This window comes from Chiloscyllium plagiosum, unplaced genomic scaffold, assembly GCF_037043375.1.
Source record: "Chiloscyllium plagiosum isolate Xiang-an unplaced genomic scaffold, Cpla_swu_hap1 HiC_scaffold_15, whole genome shotgun sequence".
Classification (NCBI taxonomy): domain Eukaryota; kingdom Metazoa; phylum Chordata; class Chondrichthyes; order Orectolobiformes; family Hemiscylliidae; genus Chiloscyllium; species Chiloscyllium plagiosum.
In genome coordinates, this window is record NW_028270153.1 from 4,462,043 (window position 1) to 4,484,494 (window position 22,452).

The 22,452-nt window shown below is 44.9% G+C and overlaps 1 protein-coding gene across 3 annotated transcripts in view; it reads right to left on the reverse strand.

Annotated features, from left to right (window-relative positions):
• LOC122559887 (DENN domain-containing protein 3-like) overlaps nt 1-17,929 on the reverse strand; it is a 180,647-nt gene extending 162,718 nt beyond the window's left edge. For 2 of the 3 annotated variants that reach the window (XM_087994698.1, XM_087994696.1), the window contains exon 1: nt 17,648-17,925. The gene's annotated coding sequence lies outside the window, so the exon portion shown is untranslated. Of the gene's footprint in view, nt 1-17,647 lie in introns of all 3 variants that reach the window. The other variant, XR_015759511.1, reaches the window with a different exon arrangement.
• Nucleotides 17,930-22,452: the final 4,523 nt, after the last annotated feature.

A 22,452-nucleotide genomic window follows, 5' to 3' on the forward strand; every position in this document is an offset into this window, starting at 1 on the left:
CCATTTATCCTACACCTTTCCACTGTCATCCATATATTTATCCGATGGCCATTTAAATACTCTTAAAGTTGGTGAGTCTACTCCTGTTGCAGGCAGTGCGTTCCACGCCCCTACTACACTCTGAGTACAGACACTACCTCTGACATCTGTCCTATATCTATTACCCTTCAATTTAAAGTTATGTCCTCTTGTACTAGCCATCACCATCTGAGGAAAAAGGCTGTCCCTGTCCACCCTATCCAACCCTCTGATTATCTTATATATCTCTGTTGTCACCTCTCAATCTTCTTCTCTCAAACGAAAACACCCTCAAGTCCCTCAGCCTTTCATCATAAGACATTCTCTCCGCACCAGGCAACATCCTAGTAACTCTCTTCTTAACCCTTTCCACATTTCCACATCCTTCTTATAATGCTGTGACCAGAACTGTAAGCAGTACTCCAAGTGCGGCTGCACCAGAGTTTCGTACAGCTGCATGATCTCGTGGTTCTGAAACTTGTAAAGCTGAAGCATGACCTCATAGTTCTGAAACTCAATCCCTCTACAAATAAAAGCTAGCACACTGTACGCCATCTTGACAACCCTATCAACCTGGGTGGCAACTTTCAGGGATCCGTGTACATGGACACTGAGATCTCTCTGCTCATCTACACTACCAAGAGTCTGACCATTTGCCCAGTACTCTGCATTCCTGTTACTCCTTCCAAAGTGAATCCGCATTAAACTCCATTTTCCACCTGTCAGGCCAGCTTTGCAGCTTACCTATGTCCTTCTGTAACCTGCAACATCCTTCAGCACTATCCACAACTCCACTGACCTTAGTGTCATCCGCAAATTTACTAACCCATCCTTCTGCGCTCTATTCCAGATCATTTATACAAAGGACAAACAGTAGTTGACCCAAAACAGATCCTTGTGGTACCCCACTAGTAACTGAACTCCAGGATGAACATTTCCCATCAACCATCACCCTCTGTCTTCTTTCAGCTAGCTAATTTCTGATCCAAACCGCTAAATCACCCTCAATCCCATGCCTCCGTATTTTGTGCAATAGCCTACCGTGGGTAACCTTATTAAATGCCTTCCTGAAATCCATATATACCACATCAATCGCTTTACCCTCACCCACCTGTTTGGTCACCTTCTCAAAGAAGTCAATAAGGTTTATGAGGCATGATGTACCTGTCACAAAACCATGTTGACTATCCCTTTCTAGATGTATTCCTTTCTAGATGATTATAAATCCTATCTCTTATAACCTTTTCCAACACTTTACCCACAACTGAAGTAAGACTCACTGGTCTGTAATTTCCAGGGTTGTCTCTACTTCCCTTCTTGAACATTTGCCATCCTCTAGTCTTCTGGCACTGCTCCTGTAGATAATGATGATGTAAAGATCAAAGCCAAAGGCTCTGCAATCTCCTCCCTGGCTTCCCAGAGAATCAGAGGATAAATCCCATCTGGCCCAGGGGATTTATCTAGTTTCACACTTTCCAGAATTGCTAACGCCTCCTCCTTGTGAACCTCAATCCCATCTAGTCTAGTAGCCTGTATCTCAGTATTCTCCTCGACCACATTGTCTTTTTCCAGTATGAATACTGATGAAAAACATTCATTTAGTGCTTCCCCTATCTCCTGGGACTCCACACACAACTTCCCATGACTATCTTGATCTTTCTCTAGTGATTCTTTAATGGTGCTGGAAAAGCACAGCCGGTCAGGCAGCATCTGAGGAGCAGGAGAGTCAACTTTTCAAGCTTAAACTGTTCTTCAGGAACGAGGGGGTGGCCCAAGGGGGCTGAGAGAAAAATGGGAGGGGAGTTGGGCTGAGGGGAAGGTAGCTGGGAATGTGATAAGTCAATGAAGGTAGGGGCTAAGGTGATAGGATGGAGAGGAAGGTGAAGCTGATAGGTGGGAAGGACGATAAACAGGTAAGACAGGTCAAGAGGGCTGTGCTGAGTTGGAGGGTTGGATCTGGGATAAGGTGGGTGGAGGGGAAATGAAGAAACTGGTGAAATCTACATTGATCCCGTGTAGTTGGAGGGTCCCAACATCTCTGGGACACACGCACTAAACAAACCCACCGCCTTGGGGCCATGGGGTTTAACTCCCCCTCCCAATCCACTAAAGACATGCAAGTCCTGGGCCTCCTCCATCGCCAAACTCTAACCACCCAATGCCTGGAGGAACAACATCTCATCTTCCACCTTTGGACCCTCCAACCACATGGGATCAATGTCGATTTCACCAGTTTCCTCATTTCCCCTTCGCCCACCTTATCCCAGATTCTACTTTCCAACTCAGCACTGCCCTCTTGAAATGTCTTACCTGTCCATCTTCCTTCCCAACTATTCACTCCACCCTCCTCTCAACCTCTCCCCTACCTTCATTTACCTATTGCATTCCCAGTTACCTTCCCTCATCCCCACCCCCCTTCCCTTTATCTCTCAGCCTCCTTGGGCCATCCTCCCCCATTCCTGATGAAGAGATTACGCTCGAAACGTCAACTCTCCTGCTCCTCGGATGCTGCCTGACCGGCTGTGCTTTTCCAGCACCACACTCATCCACTGGAATGAGCCCTGTTCACAAATACAACAAATGATTCAGACTATACAATTTTTAAAGTTGCAGATGCCCCCCCCCCCCCCCAGTGTTTTAGTGATAGCAAATAATGAGGTAACAAAGTAGAAGACTGCAACAAACTTACTGAGTGAACTTATCACGAGTGAATGTCCTTGACAAATGTGAAGCATTACATTTTAATAAGAAAGCGAGGAAGGTCATTGTTTATGAAGAGAATATTAACCTGCCCAGAATGGAGGAGGAAAGGTGTAGGGACAGACAAATTGGGACAAGTTGCAGTTCAGGTTCACAAGCAACAAATAAAGCTCTCTGTCTTATTGCTTAATGAATAAAATTGATTGGTTAGGCCACTGTCGGAATATCGCATGTAATTCTGGTCTCCTTCCTATCGGAAAGATGTTGTGAAACTTGAAAGAGTTCAGAAAAGATTTACAAGGATGTTGCCAGGGTTGGAGGATCTGAGCTACAGGGAGAGGTTGAACAGGCTGGGGCTGTTTTCCCTGGAGTGTCGGAGGCTGAGGGGTGACTTTATAGAGGTTTACAAAATTATGAGGGGCATGGATAGGATAAATAGACAAAGCCTTTTCCCTGGGGTGGGGGAGTCCAGAACTAGGGGGCATAGGTTTAGGGTGAGAGGGGAATGATATAAAAGAGACCTAAGGGGCAATTTTTTCAAACAGAGGGTGGTACGTGTATAGAATGAGCTTCCAGAGGAAGTGGTGGAAGCTGGTACAATTGCAACATTTAAGAGGCATTTGGATGGGTATATGAATAGGAAGGGTTTGGAGGGATATGGGCCAGGTGCTGGCAGGTGGGACTAGATTGGGTTGGGATATCTGGTCGGCATGGATGGGTTGGACCAAAGGGTCTGTTTCCATGCTGTGCATCTCTATAACTCTATGAAAAGTAGTTATTATCAACTTACATCAAACATTGGTTAGATCACATTTGCAGTAGTACAGAAAACTTTGCTCTCTGTCCTGTAAAAGGTGATAGAGGCACTGGACAGGGAATTCCAAACATTTACGAGACTGATATCGAAACACTCAAGGAGCTCAACACCATCCAGGACAAAGCAGCCGCTTGATTGGCATCACATCCACAAGCATCCACTCCCTCCACCACTGACTCTCAGTAGCAGCAGTGTGTACCATCTACAAGATGCACTGCAGAAACTCACCAAAGATCCTCAGACAACACCTTCCAAACCCCAACCACTTCCACCTAGAAGAGGGCAGCAGATACATGGGAACCCCACCCCCTGCAAGTTCCCCTCCAAGCCACTCACCATCCTGACTTGGAAATATATTGCCGTTCCTTCACTGTTACTGGGTCACAATCTTGCAACTCTGCCGAATGAGGGCATTGTGGGTCAACCCACAACACATGGACAGCAGCAGTTCAAGAAGGCAGCTCACCTCCACCTTCTCAAGGGACAACTAGGGTCAGGTAATAAATACTGGTCCAGCCAGCGACACCCACATCCCATGAATTAATAATAAGAAAAAAGATAAAGGCTAGCATGGACTGGTTGGACAGAATGGCCTGTTCCAGTGATGGAGATTTGAGATATTTTTCTGTTTATAGTGAGTTATACTCATGGACAGCAGTTGTAAGTTGGAGTTTTGTGTGATGAAATTGAAAGGAGCCTGATAATAAATAGTGCAGAGCTTCAGACACAGGGGCTTGGGATTTTGCCTGAGGCAAAATATCAAGGCCATAATACTTAACACATTGCTGAGGTCTCCAACGCCTGCCCATAACCAATCAAACTACTACTGCAATCCCGGCTGGAACAACTGAAATCTGATCAGAATCCCATCGGACTGAGGTTCACTAATGACTCATAAACAACAAGAATAAGTTTCATTCGTGTAGCACAGTAAAACATCCCAAAGTGTTTTAAGAAGCAGCAGTAAACAATATCTGAACCACACGAGGAAAGAGACTGACTCCTGAGATGGCAGGACTGAGACACAAAAGGAGACTGGATTAGTTTGGACAATATTTACTGGAATTCAGAAGAATGATGGGATTGTCATAGAAACCTAGAACATTCAAACAGGACTAGACAGGGCAAATGCTGAGGGGTGACCTTGGAGAGGTTTATAAAATCATGAGAGGCATGCATAATGTAGATAGTCAAGGTCTTTATGCCAGGGTATGGGAGTCCAAAACTAGAGGGCATTAGGTGAGAGGGAAAAGATTTAAAAGGAACCTAAGAGGCAACTTTTTTCATACAGAGGTTGGTGTGTGTACGGAGTGTGCTGCCAGAGGAAGTGGTGGAGGATAGTACAATTATAACATTGAGAAGCCCTCTGGATGGGTAAATGGATGTTGTAACTGTACCCATTTTGACCACTTCCTTTGGCAGTTCATTGCTATTCACTTTATCTATACCCCTCATGATTTTATAAACCTCTATAAGATCACCCCTCAAACTCTGATGCTCCAAGGAAAAATGTTCCAGCTCATCCAGCCTTTCTTTATAACTCAAACCTTCCAGTCTTGGCAACATCCTTATAAATGTTTTCTGAACCCTCTCCAGTTTAATAATATCATTCCTATAGCAGGGAATTCATAGAGCACATAAATAGACCCTTCGGTCCAAATTGTCTATGCTAACTAAAGTGGTCTCACCAATGTTCCGTACAACCTTAACATGACATCCCAACTCCTGTACTCAATGCTCTGAGCAATGATGGCAAACAGACTAAATGCCTTCTTAACCACCCTATCTACATGTGACTCAAATTTCAAAGAATTATGTACCTGCACCCCTAGGTCTCTCTGAATGACAACATTACTCAGGGCCCTATTATTAAGTCTATAAGTCCTGCCCTTGCTTATCTTACCATAATGCAACACCTTGCATTTATGCAAATTAAACTATATCTACTACTCCTCAGTCCATTGGCCCAATTAATCAACATCAGCAAATTAGGGATGGGCAGTAAAGTGCTGGCTGAGCCAGAGACACCCACACAGGTGACTAAAAGCAAAACAAGGCTGAAAACTGCTCACAATATTCTAAATGTGGTCTGAACAGAGTTGTATACAGCTTTAGCAATCCATCCCTACTCTTGAATTCTAGCTGTCTTGAAATTAATTTTAATGTTGTAATCAGATTCTGTCTCCTCTCCTCTCCTGAACTCTTCTGTTCTGTGGAGAATAACCCTAGCTATCCAGTGTGTCTTCACAGCTCAATCACTCCAACCCAGGCAATATCCTGGTGAATCGCCACTGTACCTCCTCCAGTGCAATCCCATCCTTCTTGTAGTGTGGAGAACCACACACATTACCCCAGTTCTGGCCTGATTGATGTTACCTACAGTTCCAGCACAACCTCCTTCCTCTTGTATTCAATGCCTTGACTAATAAAGGCAAGTATCCCAGTTGCCTTCTTACCCACCTTATCTACCTGCCCTGCTGACTTCAAGGATCTATGGACATGCACAGCAAGATCCCTCTAATCTTGTGTACTTCTTGGGGTCCCGCTATTCAATGTATAACTCCCTTGTCTTCTAAGTGCCCCCAAAATATATCACCTCATACTTTACAGGATTAAATTCCATTTTCCACAGTTCAGTCCATCAGACCAGCTGTCTTTGTCATCCTGTAGTGTAAGGTTCTCAGTCTCAACACTTACTGCAGCTCCAATAAGTCTGTGAACCTGGTGATCAACTCTCCTACATTCATGTCTAGATCATTAATGCACATAGTTGAGAGCAACAGACCCATAACCAAAGCCTGTGGTACACCACTGGTCATGGGCCTCTAGTGATTAACACAGACTGACCCAATCAAACTCAGAATGACTGAGCCATTGACACTACTTCCCCTCCAGAGAAAATGGTTTTACCTTGCTGTCCTCTTGAAATCTTCTATCAGTTTAAGTGCTCCAATCAATTCACCTACTATTCCTCAAATTCTGAATGAATAAACCCAGAAATGTTCCAAAGAACAGTTCTCAAATACTTTGCCGGCTGTAAAGAGCATTGGGGGTGCTCTGAAGTTGCAAAAGATGCTACATGAATGCAGGTTCCTTCTAATGACTGATTACATCTCCAATCAGAGCAGGGCACATTTACCACAGTGTGATACACGTAGGCAGCTGTGTCTGTTAAATGTGATCAAAACCAAGTCTAGCTTCAGGCCCCCACAAGGAAATAATGTTTTCTTTGTAAACGCCTAACATCAGTTTTCTCTTTGAAGGAGAATGAGAAATAAGGTGTCATTTTCTCGCAAAACCAGCCCTGTTTCATTTTGTAAAGTCAGCCTTTCCGTTTCAGGACAGGACAGTGAGGCCTCCATGGTGAAGATTTCATGACTCAATTTGACATTTTCCAAACTTCCAGGGAAATCATTCACATTAAAGTTCTGCTGTGATAAATATGTTTAGAATTTATTCCAAACTTTCCTGCGGAACTTTTACCCCTACTAAGAGATTGTAAACTCAGCAAAAGCTAAAAACAAAATGAAACTTCCCTCTGAATGGTTCTGCGATGACTGGACAGAATCAGGCCATTTGGCCTAACTTGCTGTCATTTATACTCTACACGAACTTTCACCCATTTGAATGCATCTTCATCATTGACTTATTATTTTATATCAACTAGGAGAAAGTGAGGACTGCAGATGCTGGAGATCAGAGTTGAGAGTGTGTTGCTGGAAAAGCACAGCAGGTCAGGCAGCATCCGAGGAGCAGGAGAATCGACGTTTCAGGCTGGAGCTCTGATGAAGGGCTTATGCCCAAAACGTTGACTCCCCTGCTCCTCGGATGCTGCCTGACCTGCTGTGTTCTTCCAGAAACACATTCTCATTAGGAAACAAAGTCTGATCCAAAAAAGAGAGAAAAGGACAGATCACTGAAAGCTTCATCAAACTTCCAAGGTTTTAAGATTTAAAGCTTAAATCATGCATCTCCCTGGGAGATAGAGAGGTAGACAGAGACTTGTGGAATTCTGCTTCTCTTGCCACAGCTGCTGAGTATATTGACAGGGTTTTCTGTCTCTAATCACAGAATTTAGACTCTGGGCAGCTGAAGGTATGGCCTTCAGCCAATGATGGAGCACATCATGTTAGGATCAGACAGGGCTGGGGTTTCAGAGGGTTGTGAGGAGGCTACAGAGATAGTGAGGGGTGAGTCTGTGGAGGGATGTCAAATCTGGGATGAGAATTTCAAAATCAAGGTCAGAAACAAGGAGCCAATGTAATCCGCCAAATCGATATGGGCACATTCCGATCAAATGACCCCAGGACCAGTAATGTTAAGTCAGATTCTCTCCACACAGGCCTTGCTGAATGTTTTTAGTGGTTTCTCTCTTGGCTACAACATGAAAATACCCTTCTATTCAATTTTCTCTCAGTTAACTAGCTTCCTCTTAAATGTGTCTACCGTTGCCTAAGCCATCGCCAGTGGTTGCAGGTTTCACATTCGGTTCATTTATTGGGGTTATTTTTGGGATATGCTGTGCTGTACTTCCTTCTCCTTTTCCTTCTAACTTGGTTTTGCTGGTGGTTGCGGTTGCTCAAATTGTCAATGACACCAGGACGAGTCTTTCCTCATATTGAATCGAGCTCTCTGATTCCAGCTCGTATCCAACATGTGAATTCGGAGCACGTCATTCAATGGCCTCAAGTGCAAATCCCTGATTAACTCCCTTTTTGGGAACACAGAAACTAGGAGCAGGAGTAGGCCATTCGACCCTTTGAACCTGCTCCCCCATTCAATGTGATCATGGCTGATCATTCAACTCAGTCCCCAAATCCCGCTTTCTCCCTGTACCCTTTTATTCCTGTCAGTCCTGCTATCTCTGATAAACCTTTGCTGCACTCTCTCCATTTACAGGAACATTCTTCCTGAGGTAAGGAGACCAAAACTGCACTCAGTGCTCCAGGTGTGCTCTCACCAAGGCTCTGTACAATTGTAGCAAGACATCCCGGCTCCTGTACTCAAATTCCTCTTGCTATGAAGGCCAACATCCTCTTTGCATCACCATTTAACATGCCATTTGTTAGTGAACACCTTATCTACCTCTGACTTGAAAGTATCCAATGATCCCCACATGACTGCTCCCTGGGAAGAGAGTCCCAAAGACTTATGACCCTCTTGAGAGATAGATAACCTCCATATCTCTGTCTTAAATGGGAGACTTCTTTTTTAAACCTATGTCTGTTAGTCCACAGTCTCCCCTACAAGGGCAAACAGCCTTTTGGCACCTTTTTATTCCTGTCCCCTCTGGACCTGTTATGTTTCATTGGTATTTACATGCTGCGGAGGAAGTTACAGCTCCTGACATGATTAGACTGTGCAGATATCAACAAATTGTCTGCAAATCCATAGTGAAGATATCACTATGTAATTGAATATCACTATGTGTCACTCACATGTAATTGAATCTGAGATGTCATTGCAATAAGTTGGACACATGATCAGTTGGCCATTCAATCCCAGTCTGACAATCGAGACCATTCCTTTTGAGTAAGGGACAGACACAGAAACCATTGTTTTCACTGTGAAGCAGTCCCTCTGAATGTTCAAGTTCAGCAAAAATTATTCAAGTGCATCATTCCGTCATTTGTGTTGACTAATTCAAAAGGCTTTCATGAAATGTCCAATTTTCTTTTATGTACTGTTCAGTTTTTCATGGACTGGTTTATTCTTTTGTAATACATTTTGCATTCCAAGTAATTTCCTGAAAGTCTTTTATTTTGGTGCCTGAGGGGCTACTTCTGTTCAGCACTTGGTACGACTTGCCTGTACAGCACACAAAACAACACTTTTCACTGTATCTCGGGACATGTGACAACAATCAATCAAGCAATCAATCACCCAATGGCCCTGGGTAGTTGTCAGGTTTAAGCCCTATTCTCAGTGGAGCTGCTCACTGCAGTGTTTTTGACCAATTAGCTCTTCCTCAAATTCCACATCCTCTTGAGTTGCTTTCTCTATAACCATCTGCCTGTAGTTTGGGGAAGTGATTTGGTGGGTCGTTGTAGCCTGGCTCAGAAGGGTCCTTCGCAATAACCACGATCACCTAATCTGTACCGACATTCCCAACACAGCACCGAGGGATTGCTGACTCCCGGACCAGATGCCCAACTGATGCTTTCATCTTTAAATGTGCTCAACTGTTCAAAACTCTGGGCAGCCCTCTCCAGTATCCCAGCCAATTGTTATCCCACAGTGACTAAAGAAATGATCTTGTGTCATGATCACGTAGCTGTCTGTGGGAGCTTGCTGTGCGCAAGTTACTAACTGTGTTTCTCACAATTGGTAGCCATCAAAAGTATCTCATTTACAATGGGGCATCTTGAGGTTGTATCAGATGCTATATAAATGTAGTTCTCTTATTTCACATTTTAAAATATTTATTTTAATTTCCTATACAACTAAATATTACCTTCATTTCCACTACTATTTCTTTTACCAATTAACTTAAATCTGTATCCTCTGGTTACTCACGTTCCTTCCATTGGAAACTATTAAGAATCATAGAATCCCTACAGTGTGGACACAGACCATTTCACCCAAAAAGTCCACTCCAACGCACCGAAGAGTAACCCACCCAGACCAATTCCTCAACATTTCCCCTGACTAATGCACCTAGCCTATACATCCCTGAACACTACGGGCAATTTAGCATGGCCAATTCACCTAACCTGCACATCTTTGGACTGTGGGAGGAAACCAGAGCATCCGGAGGAAACTCATGCAGACACAGGGAGAATGTGTAAACTGCACACAGACGCCCGAGGCTGGAATCGAACCTGGGTCCCTGGCGCCGTGAGGCAGCAGTGCTAACCACTGAGCCACAGTGCTGCCCTTACTCTCCACCTTCATGAATTTGAATAACTTTTAAATCTCCTGTTAACCTTCCTTGTTGAGAAGGGTTTTTACAATCTCTCCATGTCGCTGAAACCCCTCATTGTTGTCACTGTGCCAGTGAAGTACCTCTGTACCGTATCCAAGGCTCTGATACCCTTCCCAATGTCTGCAGCCCATAAATGGACACATCTACCTTGGGGCTAACCAGAGAAGGAGATCCCTAAGGACAGATGTTCACAAATTTACTTGCATTTTGTTGGGTTTTGTACAGTACATTCTCTGCTCGCAGTGCTGCCTCCTCCACTGTGTGGAGACCAGATACAGGTTAGATTGCTGCTGTGTAAGACAGCTGAATCCACTGGTGCGAGTTTCCTGTCACATGCCCTTTTAGTTCTCCAGCCCACTTCCACATGGGTCTCGCCGTGCTCAGTCTCCTGCACTGTGCCAAGGAGTTCAGTATAAGATTGAGCATCAGCACCTCATCCTCTGACAGGCACACACAGCCTTGTGAGTTCAACGATTCGGATCAGAACTCGGGACTCCAGGTTTTGGACAGCAGCTGTTGGCAATCATTTTCTGTTGCCGTTGACACTTCCTCTGGACCCAGCGTTTGTTTACTGATGAGTCCACACCCCACAACCCAACTGTCTTGCCCCTTCCATTATCTCTTCTTTCACTCTATTACTGATCTTCCCTTTGGGATGTTCTCCAGTTTTGCTGCTTTTCTCTGCCTCTGTACTCTGTTCCATCTCCAACCTGCTCCAGATTTGCTGGAGGGTCATTGGCCTGATCTTCTGTTTCTCTCGCTCCACAGACGCTGCTGCCTTTTCTGTTAAGTGCTTTCAGTATTTTCCATTTTAAATTACGACTAGGATCTTGCTTCGTTAAAAACATGACCATTGCTTGGCCAGCAACAATCAGTGCACCTCCGTCAGGGTGGATGTGGAGAGTCAGTGCCATTGGGTTAGTAAACCAGAGGCTCAGGCAAAAGTTCTAGAGCCCTGGATTTAAATCCAGTGTGGATTTTAAATTCAATTAACAAATCTAGGTAGTAGCTAACCCTTGATAATTATTGTGTAAAAATCCATCTCACTGACCCATCGAGTTCTGAGGAAGGATCACTAGACTCAAAACATTAACTCTGCTTTCTTTCCACAGATGCTGCCAAACCTGCTGAGTTTCTCCAGCAATTTCTGGTTTTGTTTCAGATCTCCAGCATCTGCAGTTCTTTGTTTGATTTTGTTACCATGTAAAAACTCAGCTAGTTCACAATGGGTTTTAGGGACTGGTCTGGCCTACACGTGACTCCCTCCCCACTGAAATGTGATTGTTTCTGAAACTGGGGATTTTGACCCAGTGACACTGATGGAAAGGTGATACATTTCCAAGTCAGAATGGGAAGTGGTTTGGAGGGGAACTTACAGGAGCTGGTGTTCTCATGTATCTGCTGCCCTTGTCCATCTAGATTTGATTTTGGGTTTGGAAGGTGCTGTCTGTAGTGATTGTAACAAGGTCAGCCAGCTCAACCTCATCAAAAATGAGTTCCCGGGTTGGTGCTATTAATTTGGTCCAATCAGGAAGCCCTGGTGGACAGATATAAAGCAGAGTGTAGCATGCGGTGTCCACCCTGGAGTCGTTCAGGGAGAGGTGGGCGCCGCAGGGAGTGGAGTGCATCATTTCTCCCTCCAACTCTATTTTGATTTAGTCCCTACCCTCCCCTTCACTGTTTTGATCACACAGCACTGTCCCTTGATGTGAAGGGCAGTGCTTGTCACTGGCCACCCGGGTGTTTTCCTATCTTTCTGGTGGTGGAAATTAAATACAGATTGGTGCACTTTGTGTCTTTCACTGTGTCTCACACCTGCACACACACACCATGGGTGCTGGGGATAAAATAAGCACTACCGCACTTAGGTGGTAGTGTGGGGGTTAAAATAAAAAAAAAATAAAAAAAAATAAAAAAAATATAAAGCAGAGTGTAGCATGCGGTGTCCACCCTGGAGTCGTTCAGGGAGAGGTGGGCGCCGCAGGGAGTGGAGTGCATCATTTCTCCCTCCAACTCTATTTTGATTTAGTCCCTACCCTCCCCTTCACTGTTTTGATCACACAGCATTGCCCTTTGATGTGAAGGGCAGTGTTTGTCACTGGCCACCCGGGTGTTTTCCTATCTTCCTGGTGGTGGAATTTGAATAAAGATTCATGCACTTTGTGTCTTTCACTGTGTCTCACACCTGCACACACACACCATGGGTGCTGGGGAAGAAAAATAAGCACTACCGCGCTTAGGTGGTAGTGTGGGGGTAAAGAAAAAAAAAACATGTGTGCTTGCCCTTTGAGGAAAAAAAGAAAAAAAAACAGGAGATTTTGTCTTTCACTGTGTCTCACACCTGCACACACACAAAGAAAAGAAAAAAAAAAGCAGAGTGTAGCATGCGGTGTCCACGCTGGAGTTGTTCAGGGAGAGGGGGGCGCCGCAGGGAGTGGAGTGCATCATTTCTCCCTCCAACTCTATTTTGATTTAGTCCCTACCCTCCCCTTCACACAGCACTGCCCTTTGATGTGAAGGGCACTGCTTGTCACTGGCCACCCGGGTGTTTTCCTATCTTCCTGGTGGTGGAAATTGAATAAAGATTCGTGCACCTTGTGTCTTTCACTGTGTCTCACACCTGCACACACACACCATGGGTGCTGGGGAAAAAATAAGCACTACCGCACTTAGGTGGTAGTGTGGGGGTTAAATTATATAAAAAAAAGAAACAAGGGATTAAAAAAAAAATAAAAAAAAATAAAGCAGAGTGTAGCATGCGGTGTCCATGCGGAGTTGTTCAGGGAGAGGTGGGCGCCGCAGGGAGTGGAGTGCATCATTTCTCCCTCCAACTCTATTTTGATTTAGTCCCTACCCTCCCCTTCACTGTTTTGATCACACAGCATTGCCCTTTGATGTGAAGGGCAGTGTTTGTCACTGGCCACCCGGGTGTTTTCCTATCTTCCTGGTGGTGGAATTTGAATAAAGATTCGTGCACTTTGTGTCTTTTGCTGGGAGTTGGAGTTCATCAGGACCTCATCCCCAGACTGATCTAACCATGTTGACAGTTCAGATTATGTGATCAGAATGTGAGCATGGCAGAACAATGATGTGTCTCCTGCCAGACTTGAAAGGACAGTAAATGAAATGGGGGTAAGGGGAGGACTTCATAACCAGCTAAAAGAAAGGGAAGAAATGGAATTTAGTTCACATTTTAAAGACGTTGAACTCTTAAAAAAAAACTTTGTGTCTTTCACTGTGTCTCACACCTGCACACACACACCATGGGTGCTGGGGAAAAAATAAGCACTACCGCAGTTAGGCGGCAGTGTGGGGGAAAATAAAAAAAAACAGGAGTGTTAAAGGTACTGTTTGTTCTGAGAGCTGGCTCTTGAGGGAGCTAGATCAGTAAAAAAAAGAAAAACAGGAGATGTGAAGGGCAGTTTTTGTCACTGGCCATTCGGGTGTTTTCCTATCTTCCTGGGGTGGAAATTGAATAAAGAAAAAATAAAAAAAATTTAAAAAATAAAGCAGAGTGTAGCATGCGGTGTCCACCCTGGAGATGTTCAGGGAGAGGTGGGCGCCGCAGGGAGTGGAGTGCATTATTTCTCCCTCCAACTCTATTTTGATTTAGTCCCTACCCTCCCCTTCACTGTTTTGATCACACAGCACTGCCCTTTGATGTGAAGGGCAGTGTTGTCACTGGCCACTCAAGTGTTTTCCTATCTTCCTGGTGGTGGAAATTGAATAAAGATTTGTGCACTTTGTGTCTCTCACTGTGTCTCACACCTGCACACACACACACCATGGGTGCTGGGGATAAAATAAGCACTACTGCACTTAGGTGGGAGTGTGGGGGTTAAATTAAGAAAATAAAGAAGGAAAAAAAAAGTAAACAGAAGGGAGAGCACTGCTTGTAAATAAAAAAAAAGCAGTGTAGCACGCGGTGTCCACCAACACCCTGGAGTTGTTCAGGGAGAGGTGGGTGCCGCAGGGCGTGGAGTGCATCATTTCTCCCTCCAACTCTATTTTGATTTAATCCCTACCCTCTCCTTCACAGTTTGATCACACAGCACTGCCCTTTTGTGAAGGGCACTGCTTGTCACTGGCCACCTGGGTGTTTTCCTATCTTCCTAGTGGTGGAAACTGAATAAAGATTCGTGCACCTTGTGTCTCTCACTGTGTCTCACACCTGCACACACACACACCATGGGTGCTGGGGAAAAAATAAGCACTACCGCAGATCTGAGATCTGGCTCGGAGGAAATGAGAGTGGGGATGAGACGCAATCTGATAGAGGTTTATAAAATAATGAGGGGTATAGATAGGGTTAAGGTCAGGTGTCTTTTCCCTAGGATGGGGGATTTCAAGATGGGGTCACATTTTTAAGGTGAGGAGAGATTTTAAAAAGACATGGAGGGCAATTTTTTTTACACAGAGGGTGGTTCATGTGTGGAATGAACTTCCTGAGGAAGTGGTGGGCGCAGGTACAGTTACAAACATTGAAAAGACATTTAGATAGATGTATGAATTCGAAGTGTTTGGAGGGCTATGGGCGAGGAACAGGCAGGTGGGGCTGGTTTAGTTTGGGGTTATGTTCGGCATGGACTGGTTGGACCGAATGATCTGTTTCCGTGCTGTATGATTCTCTGACTCCACAGGTAAATAAAGGGTAACTTGATGACAGGATACCAGCCCCTGTGGAGTTATTTCACTATCGAAGGAGCTTTTCTTAAATTTTAATCAGAGATTGCAGGTAGCAGGATTGCAGGATGGGCCAGCATGTATTGCCCATAGGTCAGTTATTGTGGGTCTAGAGTCACGTGTAGGCCAGAGCAGCTAAGGATGGTAGATTTCCTTCGCTAAATGACATTAGTGAACCAGATGGGTTTACTCTGACAATCAATAATGGGTTCACCAGTCGACTTACAATTCAGATTTTTAATCCCATCATCTGCTATAGATGCAGGTCCCAGAACATTACCTGGGTCTCTAAATTAATAATCCAGTGATAATACCATGTGACCATCGCCTCCCCGAATTTCTGCTCCACTCAGCGTTGGTGGTGGAGGACGTGGATGCTTGTCGATGTGTTACCAATCAAGGGGGTTGCCTTTGACCTGGATGGTTCTGGAGCTGGACCCATCCAGAGCAAGTGGGGAGTACTCCATCACACTCCTGACCTGTGCCTTGTAGATGGCAGACACACTGTGAAGAGTCAGGAGGTGAGTTACTCGCTGCAGGAGTCCCAGCATCTGGCCTGCTCCTGTAAATCGGTTGTTGCATGTTGTGCACTACAAATGTTACTGCATTTCTAAAGTACTCCACTGGTCAAATAAAGTTAGCATTTCAAAAGATGCTGTGAAAAGGCAAGCCTCCTGGTTCTCCTGTCTGCAGTTTTGTGTTGGGATGAGGGGGGGTCACTGTGTTGGCCAGTCTGTCACACTCTGTAAGGGGTCTTACAAAAAGGTGAATATTCTAATTTATCAGTTACTCCTCAAACTAACAGCATTAGAGCAGGAGCAGATTGATCAAGTCCATTTCTTATTACTGTATTAACCTCATACTAAACAGTAACATTTACACAAAACCTCCTGACTAAAGCTGAGTTAACAGCAAAACTGAGAAATGATCAGACACTGATTCACATTCTGAGCTGTCCTGGCCAATACCTGACATTTGTTTGTCTTTTTGCGTTACATGGTCATTTCTCATCAACAACTTTGGACATCCTAATTGCCCTGCAGTTCAAATCCTTAGGCTGAAAACTGACCGAAATTCATGAATGTTCAACATTCTGTGAACACTTTCCAGTGTAAGTTCTCACCCTGATTGGTAGCCTTTTCATTCAGCTTATTATCTGCCCTGAGCTATAACAGACACTGGACCCCCATGGTTATATCACCCCCATCCTGGTTTCCATGTGTCCACATGAAGGACAAATTACTGAAAAGATGGCATTCTGCTTTCTGCAAACAATTACACTGTCACATCTCCTCAGGTCTCATTAGAGGAATTGGCCAAGTCACAGGGAGAATTCAATGCAAATTAAATCAGTTCTTGAAAAGTGACGCAGTTAAATTAAAGAGAGAACAATGGCACTTGATTTGATCTGTATTGTAGCTATTTTATTTCAACTCCCAAACTCAAGATTAGGTTGCCACTCCTAATCCTGTTCCTGTCCACATTGATGCATTTCCCCCCACTGAATGATCACAAGATTGTGACAAGGAGATGGTGTCCGCTCCCTGGCCTGGGGAACTGAAGCTGATTGTGATACCTGTACTGTTTCCCTGACTGGAAACCTCATTAATCCAGCCATCCAGTGTGGGATATGCAGTCTCCAAACCCCTCCTCAACTCACATTCAACTCGTGACATTAAAATAGGAAATCAAGAATGCTATTTGTGCTGAAAACATTTCTTTATCCCAGCTTAATCAAGCACAAAGGAAGAGAAATAAATACATGAGTCTCCCACTCAGTCTCTCTCATATACACAAACACACTCACTCATACAAACTCACAAGAACACATACACTTACTCAAAGAAATACATATACACCCCCAGACACACCCTGACACACGCACACACACTCACGCTCCCTGATACACAGATACATACACACACTGATACAGACACATCAAACTTGCACAGACATACGTGCGTACACACACTGACATAACTGATACACAAAACCTCAAAGTTACACGCATAAACATGCATTGGTACAGAGACAAACACACACATGCACTGGTGTACACACTCAAAACACAAACACACATACACTGATACACATGAACAAACATGTAGGCATGCACAAAGGCAGACAGACATACACACAAGTGCACACACATTTGCACACTCACTCACAAACACTCATCACAGACGCACAACATGCACACACCGAGACAGACTCACAGAACTATCCCCACGTTTACACTCACGGAGTCACTATCACACACTCACCTACATACAGAACTCAGAGACGGATACACACACAGACACTCACACATACACGTTGCATGCACATGTACATCCTGTTACATATTGGTCCCTTAAGTATTTGACGTTCACTCTTGAAATCATCAGAAAAAATGGCTCAGGAGTTGAAATGGGGGAGCTGCCTAAGAACATACTGTCTGCCTAAAGTTTGATTTCCAAAACTTAACTTATTTTAACAACTTTCTCTTTTAAAGCTTGAATTACCTGAAAATTAGAGAGGGCCCAGTGACTACAGGGTTTCAGCAATCATCATGACGAGGGTTGGAGGGGGCCCTGAGTTTCCTGCTGTTACTCCCAGCTTGTTGACACGATCAGAAACTGCATTGATTTCTCCAGCTGAGCCCAACATGAATGCACAGACTGTTCACACGTCCAGCTGCGGGAACAGGACAGAGATTGCAGCTCTCTCCCACAACCTGATCGACTGCAGTCTCCTCTGACCAGTCAGACAGTATATGGCCCAGTAAAGCAGTTCCTCTCTAACTGTTCATCAGTTCAGTCGAATTAATTGTACTTCCCCTTGTCAGGAAAGAGTAAAGAGATTACATAACTTCTTAGTCCCGCCTCTTAGAAAGGCAGGCAGCTGCAGAGCTTCCTTTCTCTAGCAAGTAATGGTTTAATGTCCTGCTATCCTGATCCCTGCTAGAGTTTACTCTGTTAGGTTTAAACTGACTGGAGTCAAGTCTTTGAGTGCATTTCACACTGATTATAGATAGGTTCTTGATGAGTAAGGGGAGCCAGGGTTATGTTGGCAAAGCAGGAGAATGGGGTTGACAAACATAGCAGCCATGATAGAAAAGCAGAGCAGACTCGATGGGCTGAATGGCCTAATTCTGCTCTGATACTGAATGGTCTTACGGAATCTGATTGCAAGCAAACACCAGAGCATTCAAAGGAGCCACTTTTTAAAATTTCCCGGGTGAAAGGATCAGATGATGCTGTCTAGCCGGGGGGTTGTTAAGGGTGACTGGCTTTCTGAAATGGAGAGTGGGATTTGTGAGATCCACCTGACAGGGAAGGTTTGGGGGGGGGGGGGGCGGGGGCGGGGGGGGGGGGGGGGGGGAGGGTGGAGGCTGGAGGGGGGTTCAGTTTAATTCAGAGCTTCCCAAAGCAGGGGCTGGGGGCTCCCTCAAGGTGGGTCGTGAGCTGAAATGTAAGAACTCCAAAAACACTAGGAGCCAGGGGGTCCTGAGTGAGTTCTGACCACCATACCCCGTCTGTAACAGGGCCCTAACCTCCCTCCTACTCCACCCCCCCCACCACCACCACCACTGAGGAATGACTACAACCTTCAGGATTTGCGATGGGATTGGCAGTGGGAATCAGTCAAAAAGGGTGGTGCTGGAAAAGCACAGCCGGTCAGGCAGGATCCGAGATGCAGGAGGGTCAACGTTTCAAACATAAACTAAAGAGATTATACTCGAAACGTTGACTCTCCTGCTACTTGAATGCTGCCTGACCAGCTGTGCTTTTCCAGCACCACCCTTTCTGACTCTGACCTCCAGCAGCTGCAGTGTTCACTCTCTCCCAGTGGGAATCTGTTTGCCCAGCTCTGGTTTGATTGTTCAGCTGAAAGAACATCATCAGCAGAGCAGAGACTTGCTTATCATGGGGGACTTCAGGAATGGGATAACCAGGGTTTTTGCACAAGGAAGTTCCCGAAATAAACACCACAGTTGCGGAGAGCCCTGACAGAGGCCCTAGGTTTTTAGTAGCTCAGTATTGCCCACAAGAATTGTCTGTAGAAGGAAATAAATGGATTACTGCAATAATATCAACCGGGAGTGATCCTTGCACTTAAACACGGGTAGATCTATTCAGCACTGCTTTAGTAAGGCAGCTACAGCTGTGAAAATAATGACACACATTTCTGTTTCCTGTCCAGCTTTCTGACCCACGTTTAATAGTTTGCAACAGTAACTTCCTCAATAAAATCTGTGGTAGTGTCATAATGAATAGCCCGTTAGCTTTGTATAGGAAGAGGTTACTAAAACTGACACGAGATTCAAGGATGGTCCAGTCAACAAATCTCGCTTAAATGTCCTTAAATAAACAGCTCGTACAGTTGATACAAATCAATAGTGTTTGAAGGATCCAAAATGTACAGATATTTTCAAATCAACTTGATCAGAGAAGTTATTACACAGATCTGGAGCAAGCGGGACTTAAACCTGGGTGCCCTGGCTCAGAGGTAGGGACTGTACCACTATACCCGTATATCACGAGGTCTTAGCTGTGACATGGGGTTTTTATGTCAGCACTTTAAGATGTTTAAAGGAGTATATTTGGGAAGCTCAAAAGGTAAAGGAACTGAAATGTTATTCCCAGCGTACAGCTCACCTGTGTGATATGTATGCAACATTATTTCTGTGCATTCTACCAGTAACTAGTCCTCCACGTATGTCATTAGTAAGCTCTGCAAGTCAAAGTTTGTTAAGAACATTGGAACAGTAGGAGACCATTCAGCCCATCAAATTTTCAATGGGATCCTGGCTGATTGGCAACCAACACCATACACGCATCATTGTCTTGTATTCCTAAATACCACGGTGAATGAAAATCTGACAATAACAACTAATTTGACATCAGTTTCCATTGAAGAATTCCAAACATTTTATTCCATCTCAGGACGTGAACATTGCCAGCATTTGTTGCTCATTGCTGTGGGTCTGGAGTCACATGTAGACCAGGCAGATTGCCTTCCCTGAAGGACATGAGAAAACCAGATTTTTATTGACTTCAAATTCGATCATCTGTCACGGTGAGACTTGAATATAGGTCCCTGGAATATTAACTGATCTCTTGATCATTAAAATCCAATAGATCATCATCTCCATGACTACGCTTCATGAATGGAAGTGATCTCTCATTTCACACCAGAAAATACTGCCTCTAATTTTCAGATCACACCCATGTTCCACCCCAACTAGACAAAATAATTTCTCTCTATCAAACCCTTAATTCACATAAACTGTGAAAGCAGTTGCTCCTGTGTCCCTACTACAGCACTCCCTCACTGCTCTTTGGAAAGGTGTCACTGAAACATTGTTCTAAACTTTCTGAAGTTGGCCTTGAACCTGTGACCTACTGAAAGACATTGAGGGAGCAGGTGAGAAAGTGTAAACAGTACCACTGAGAGCAAGCTCAAAAACAGAGCTTGCTGGAGAAACTCAGCAGATCTGGCAGCACCGATGGAGAAAAACAGAGTTAGTGTTTCAGGTCCAGTGGCCCTTCTTTGGAACTTCAGAAGTTCTGGGGAAGGGACACTGGACCCGACATGGTAACTCTGATTTCTCTACACAAATGCTGCCAAAACTGCTGAGATTTTCCAGAAACTTTTGTTGTTGTTCCATATCCAGAGGGTCATTAGCCGCCATTTCTGCCACCACCTGCAGGATGCCAACACCAGACACATCTACCCTTCCCCTCCCTTGTCAGCCATCCACAAGGATATCCTGGTCCACTCCTCCTTCACTTCCCAACATCCCCACGGCACCTTCCCCTGCAACCACCAAAGGTGTAACACCTGCCCATTTCCCTCCTCCTTCCTCCGTATCCAAGGGCCCAGACGCACCTTCCAGGTGAAGCAGCACTTTACTTGCACTTCTCACAATCTAGTCTACTGCATTTACTGCTCACCATGTGATCCCCTCTATACTGGGGAGCTGAAGTGTAGATTTGATGACTGCTTTGTAGGCCATCTATGTTCGGTTCGAGAAAGAGATCCTGAGCTTCCAGTTGCCTGCCACTTTAACAGCCCACCCTGTTCCCAGCCAACATCTCTGTCTCAGCCTTGCTGCAGTGCTCCAGTGAAGCTCAGCATAAGCTGGAAGAACAACACCTCATTTTCCACTTGGGAACTCTCCAGCTTTCTGGACTTAATATTGACTTCAACAATTTTCCGGGTTGAGCTCTCCCATGTCCTTACGCCAACCCCCACACACCAGGCCTTGTCATCATATGGGATGTTACCACAAACAAGCCATTGTCAGTCACTAATAGTCCCCATTAACAGCCATTGATTCTCCCAGGCTGACCTTTCCCCATTCTCTTGTCTATCCAACTGTTTTCCCTCTCCCTGGGCTCCATCTTCATGCATTGTTTATTTCTCCCCTCACCCCATCCCTACCGGTCCATCTTCAGCATACACACCAATCCTTTCCTCACTACCATCAGTTCTGAGGAATGGTCATTGGATCTAAAATGTTAACTCTGATTTCTCTCCACTGATACTGCCAGGCCTGCTGAGTTTCTCCAGAAATTTCTGTTTATGTATCTGATTTCCATCATCTACAATTCTTTGCTTTTTTTTCTTGAATCTATAGAATGAGCTGCCAGGGGGTGTGGTGGAGGCTGGTACAATTGCAACATTTAAGAGGCATTTGGATGGGTATATGAATAGGAAGGGTTTGGAGGGATATGGGCCGGGTGCTGGCAGGTGGGACTAGATTGGGTTGGGATATTTGGTCGGCATGGACAGGTTGGACCGAAGGGCCTGTTTCCGTGCCGTACATCTCTATGATTCTATGACTTAAGTATCAAATCTGACTGATAGGGCGGCACGGTGGCTCAGTGGTTAGCAATGCTGCCTCACAGCACCAGGGACCTGGGTTTGATTCCAGCCTCAGGTGACTCTGTGGAGTTTGCACATTCTCCCCGTATCTGTGCCGGTTTCCTCCGGTTGCTCCGGTTTCCAAAGATGTGCAGTGTAGGGTGGATTGGCCATACTAAATTGTCCATAATGTCCAGGGGTGTGTAAGCCATGTGGGATAGCCATGGGATATGCAGGGTTACAGGGATTGGGTGGTGGGTGGCTGGGTGGTTGGATCTGGGTGGGATACTCTTTGGAAGGTCAGTGTGGACTTGATGGGCCAAATAGTTGGCTTCCATACTGTAGGGAGTCTGTTGGTGGCAAGAACAGGAAGGCAGATTACTACCTAAATGGAGAATCAACGTTTCGGGCATAAGCCCTTCTTCAGGAATGAGGAGGGTGTGACAAGCAGGCTAAG